This window comes from Pezoporus wallicus, unplaced genomic scaffold, assembly GCF_028554395.1.
Source record: "Pezoporus wallicus isolate ANWC-B61680 ecotype Strahan unplaced genomic scaffold, APGP_CSIRO_Pwel_v1 contig_14112, whole genome shotgun sequence".
NCBI classification, from domain to species: Eukaryota; Metazoa; Chordata; class Aves; order Psittaciformes; family Psittacidae; genus Pezoporus; species Pezoporus wallicus.
Genome location: NW_026642865.1, coordinates 61,904 through 67,979, shown reverse-complemented (window position 1 = coordinate 67,979; position 6,076 = coordinate 61,904).

The window sequence follows — 6,076 nt, the reverse complement described above, 5'->3', positions numbered from 1 at the left end:
TTGCTGGGAGCAGAGATGGGGCTGGCAACGTGCTGCTGCCTTCCTCTGTTTAAGGCTCCTTGGGAGCTGGGGAGAAATCTTTCCCTTGGGACAATTTCCCTGCACCGCATGTGTGGTTTTGTACCTGTGGGCAGAGAGAAAATGCAGTTTGCTCCGTATCATTAGCCTGGATCAGCAGGAGAAAAACCATGGCCTTGGGCAGGATTGCTGGGAGAGGAGCACTCATGGAAGCTGCTTGGGAGGAGGTAGCAAAACAGTGCCAAGGCAGATTCCCTCTGTACCTGTTCCTGCTGCATCCTCAACATCACGGCTGCCATGGGCTTATGGTGTTTCCCAAAGCCTCCTGGCTTCCCAAAGCAGCCATGTTATGAGATTAATCACCCTCTTTCCCCAGCCAGCATCTCTCTGCCCTTTCCTTCCCCAGCCCCTTTGCTCCATCGATCAAACCTGAAATAGCTCTGTCTTAAGCACATCTATTCTGCTCCAGTGATGGCAGCTACCTGGTATGCAGTGTATCTGCTTTTTCCTTGGCACAGGGTTTGCAGGGAGGCTGGGGACATGGGGACATTGCTGTTCCCCTCCACAGGGCACGTCCCTGTTCAGATGGGACCTGGTCAGCTCAGTCCATGGGGTCAATAAACCCCCGTTCCAAGCAGCCAAGGGTCCATCATGCAGTCTTACCCCCAAAATACTGTCCTGAAACACAAGTCCTGGTTCCAAGCAATCCTCAGTCCATTTTCCCCCATGCTGTTGGCTGTATCCCGTCAGATAAACAGCAGAACAGGGCTTTTTCGCTGTTTCTGGTGTCATTTTCTTCCATGAGAATGATGGTTTTGCCTGAGCTGGGCTTTCCTTGCTGCTGGGGCTGGGGATCTGCTCCATACTGGGTCTCATATGAAGAATTGGATCCAGCACTGGCTTCCTCTTGGCCATTTCCCAGTGTGGGCAGTGTTACCAGAGAATGGTTTCTGTTGGGGTAAGGGACTGTCAGAGAGGCCTAACGTGCACCTATTTGATGGAGAAGATGTGCTGGACCACGGATATCAGGCAGCTCAGCACCAGGACCTGCATCCTGGAGCATCCCATCCCTATGGCATCCCTGTGTCTATCTCCACTCAGGTCTTTCCCAGATCCTGCTTTGTTTCTTTATTATCATCCTTTTTTCCCAACATGAAAAGAAGCTCAGCAGTGAAGTGTATATTATTTGCACGTGTATTTTTCTACCAAAAAAAGGAATTAAAATGGAATAAAAAACATCCATAAGCCCTTCCCAGCTGTGTGAAGGATGGGGTGAGACAGAGCTAAAGGATGGAATAAATTGTCTTTAAAATGACTTTTTCACTCAGCTCTTGTGTGTTTTAATCAGATGGATCTTCCCCATGCTGCCTGCTCGGCCTCCATGGTCCCTGGTGCCTTCCCCAGCTCCGCCCTCACCGGCTTCTCCCTTTTGATGACCTAGTATTTAATAGAGGAGGATTGATGCACCACTAAAAGAAACCTTCATGTTTGCCCCGGGGCCAGCAAGGCACATGAAGGAGCTTTAAGGTTTGTTTCCTTTTCCCCTGTGCTCTCAATCCCTGCCACTCACTGCTGATGTGACGATGGAGCTGGGATCCTGCTCTTGCCTCAGGACATTCGATTTCAGTGTATTTAAAAATCAATTACTCACTGTTATCTTATTAAAAAAGAAGATGTTCCCTTAGATTAATGGGCTGGAAGCGTCATCCTCCACACAGGCTTTGGAGACCACGTCTGCTGTTGTCTCCCTATGGTCAATCTGAGCCTGTTCCCTGTCATGCTGGTGTCTCTCTCAATAGCCCAAGAACAAGGTTTCATGGACATCTTTCTCTTAGGAAAGAGCTTGCCCTGCTCCTTCTGGTTTTCCTCCTTGAAGCACTCCATGGATTCACCATTGCAGGAGGGAAACCCATCATCCCTGAAGCTTGTGCTTGCATGTTTAACCTGGGGTTTTCCAGCTATAGAAAACCAGAAGCCACTTGCCCTGGAAGCGCTTTTGTTCCCTCCATCCCATGAATTGCTTATTGCCTTGCTATGCCTGATAAGTTTGTGTGTATAAGAAAGGGGGAGCTTATTCATTAGGAATTTGCTCAGCACCAGGTGCCCTTTGCAGTGGATGCAACCCTGGCATCTCTCAGCCACTGACTCTGCTGGCTGGGTGCAGCCTGTATGTGCAGAAGGGTATAGAGAGGCCATAGGGGCAGCTCATCTAGCAAGAGGGAGTGAGATCCTTGGCTTCTTAACCCTGAGCTGGGATGCCTCCTGGCCTCCTCGAAGTGCCAGTGTGCAGAGCCCTTATCCTGCTGTTGGGTGATGGTCATTGAGCCTGTTTAGCCTTCAGTGCATGAGAAATGAGGTGCATTAACAGCAGAGAGGGGTGGCACCAACCCAGGAGGGTCTTTGAGCTGAAACCAGCCCCATTTTGAACCCCCCAGGATGAATTAGACCAGATGTGACTTGAGTAACTGCAGGAGGAGGCGTGACAGAGGTAAGAACAGCTCTAGAGGGGTGGAAGGGGCTGCACATCATGGGCACAGTCTGTTCCCCCCGTTCCTCCCTCCCTACAAGGTATTAATTACACCCTCCCTGCAGCAGCTTTAGGAAAGCTGATACAGATCTCGGCTGATGCCACCCATCCATTAAACACAAGGGCTAGTGGTGGCTGCTCCAGCTCTGATCCTTCGAGCCTGAGCACAGCAAATGGCTCTCATCCCCCTTCTCCTTCCCTTGAGGGATAAAAAGGACATTTGCTTGCTGGGCTCCGGGGGGTTTTATTGCATCTCTATTAAAGCTGTTAAAAATATTTCCATTGTAGTAGTGTCTGGGAGTGATAAGTATTCATAACAGAGGGGATTCAAGATGGGTTTGGTTGTAAAAACACCTCTAAGCTGGCTGGATTTATGGCTGTTAAATCATCCCTTCTCTCATCTGTCACAGCCTTTTCAGATGTTCATCACTGAACAACAGCGAAGTTGGGGCCATAATTCGTGCCGCAGTGTGTGGAGCAAGAGGGAGGGGAGTTCTCTCCATCAGTAACAAGCTCGTGATTTATGGAGACCCTCTCTTGTTCTTTCTGGTCTGTTTTCCTCCAGCAAGAGAAGCTTTGACTCTCACTATCTGCTCCCTGGCTGCTGCCAGCTTGCCCAGCCAGCTGGAGCCAGGCAGGGCCTGGTGGATTTAGAGCCATGCTGGAAAGTTCAGGGAATTGAGGGCTGGCCCTTGCCTTGCCTGCAGTGGGCTCTGCAATGCGGGGCTGAGCCTCTCACGGTGCTCACGGTCTGCTCCGGGATTGCATCTCCCTGTCCTCCCCTTCTTTTGGGGTGAAACATGTGGAAATCCCACCGCAGCAGCCTGTGAACAGCCTGGGTTTAGGCAGTGGTGGCTCAGGAGGTGGCAAGGTCACTTCCTACTATATAGAATCATAGAATCAACTGGGTTGGAAAGGACCTTTCAGATCGCCAAGTCCAACCGCTACCCCAGCACTTCCAACACCTCTACTAAACCCTGCAGCAGCAGCAGTGTAGGACTTGACCAATGCCACTGCCAGACCTGCCCATTCCATACCTTTCCATCACCACAGTGCTTATCAAAGCAGAGCAATGGACAATCTTCTGGGGATAAAAAACCCTCCAGCTCTATCCATCTGCTGCCAATTCTCGCTCTGCCAGGGCGTGCAGAACGCAACTGAAAGCTAAAGCTAAGCTGCCAGCGCCGGGTACCACTGCACCAAGGCCAGCATCCTGCATGGACGCTGCTGGCTACTGCAACACCAGCCTGATGCCCGCAAAAACGGGACCCCAAAACATCTGGCAGAGGCTGGTTTGCCCCCCCGGTTTCTGCCAGGTGCGCTGGTAATCGGTTTCGTAGCCCCATCAAGTGTCTGCCAAGTGAACTGCATTGCTGGCTCGCAGCTTCCTGGCCCCCAGGTCAGGCAGCGCTTGGCCAGGTATCCCCCCCCCCCAATATGAGTCTGTCGATGCCTTCAAAGCCAGGATGTGCTCGGGAAAAGCTCCCAGTAGATGCAGCCCCATCTGCTTTCCCGCTGGAAAAGCCATTGGTGTGAAGTGGGTTTTGGTGCAGAGTAGGAGTTGATTTGCTGCCAGGGGACCCCCAGCCGTCAACCCCATTGTCCCTTGGTCCCCATAGGCAGTGATGGACAACAGTGAAGGTGAGTGTGATAAAAGCTGCTTAAGGGGGGTGATATGGGAAGGGAAACACTGCCCAAGGTGAGGGAGATGGGGTCTGGGTCTGGATTTTGCAGGTTACTCATGGATGTGTTGTGCTTGGCTGGCTGCAGCATTCCCATCCTTAGACCATCTGATGTCTAATATGGGGTGGTTCAGCACTACCTCAGTGCTTTGAGGCTCTCCCCACTAAATGCTGCTGAATTTCCTAGGGATTATAGGAAGGAGACCTGTTGAAATCCCCTTTTGCCTCCCTCCAGACACAGAGCATCTCCAGGAGATGTTTCATTTTGCCCTATGGTAAGTGTCTAAGAAAACACAAGGGACTTACCAGTGCCTTCCCATTGGGATGGGGGTGATGTTTAGCTTTTAAGTCTCTAAGCTTAGTGAGATAGATTCCATCATTAAAGCGTTTGATTTTATCCTTCTCTGAATGATTTACAATTGAAATTGGAAGATTCCCATGGAGAAACACGACTTTGATTTGTTTTATTTATTTCTTTTTCCCTTGCAGGAGTCTGAACGTCCCAAATCTGTTTTATGGCAGCACAGGGATGCTGCTGGGAAGAGATGTGCTGCAGCTCCTCTTTCAGAAGGGCTCGAAGGCAAGGCTGAGTCATTGTGTGCATAGACAGAGCTGCAGATACGGCCCTGGACAGTAACCAAACACATCTGTCCTTTGCAGCCACAGCCAGATGTGAGTCACATCCTCTTGCTTTGCACTTTCAACTCAAGACACTGAGTCTGGGCAAGGTCACTGCAGCTCCTTGGCTGGACCTGGGGGCACATGGTGGTGTCTTGGCTGTATTGTTTCTACCCAAGCACTGGATTTTCACTGCTGACTTCCCAAAGGACATTGAGCTCAGCTGTGGGCAGTGTTTGGCACGGGCTAACTCCCCCTCCCTGCAAGCACAGCAGGATGTGCAGCTCTGTAAAGGCTGGACAAGCTGGTCCTTCCCTGCCAGCATGAAGGTGGATGGAGCAGATCCCTCTGGAGCCAGTTAAGTACGATGCTCAAGGATGCTTTCTTAGTGGAACCTTGGTCCTGGAAAACTGAGGGCCTAAAGCCCTATGTGTGTACTTGTTGGGGATGCAAGTGGAGATTGAAAGGTGATGTTCCTCCTGCAAACAGGGTGGAGGGACATGTGTTTTCCCTGCAGCACGCTGTGCTGATCGAGCAGTGCACCATGCGGGTGCTGCATCCCTAAAGCTTGTGTTTTATGACCCATTTCTGCAGTTCCTGATGAAACAGGACATTTTTGGCTGCAATCACAGGCTAGAAACCCCAGGGCGGGGGGGGCATGTGGGACACGAGGCCTCTTGTGTCACCTCTGCACAAGGTCACCTTCTCCAGCCTTTGGCTGTTAATGATATAAACACCTCTTCCTCCTCCCTGGGAATCGGACATTCAAGGCATAAGAAATAAGAAATCCAAGGATGTGGCACAAAGAAGAAAGACTGAGGTCCCCACGGGACTATTGTGGAGCTGGCAGCAAGCAAAGCCAATTCCTCACTAAAGGGAGGCAAAATTGAGCCGTTTTCCTTGGCTGGCCTCTCCTGCCACTGCCTGCACGGCTTCCAGGCTGGATGCATTTACAGGGGGACCATTCACTGCCTGCAGGCTCCCAGCTTTACAAATGTGCTGGAAATGGGTCTGAAATGACCTTTCCCCATTGCAGACTGTGGGGTGGTTGCTTTTGCCTGTGGGTTTTGGTATCCAGACCCTCCTGGCCACCACAGGGGCTTGGTGATACAGCAGAGGAGATGCTTGGAGAGGAGCTGGTCCCTGAAGCAGGCGGGTAAAAGGGTGCTCTAACATGCTTATCTGGGAGCCCAGGTTTCCCAAGATGGCACTGTGGTGTTTTACTATAAGG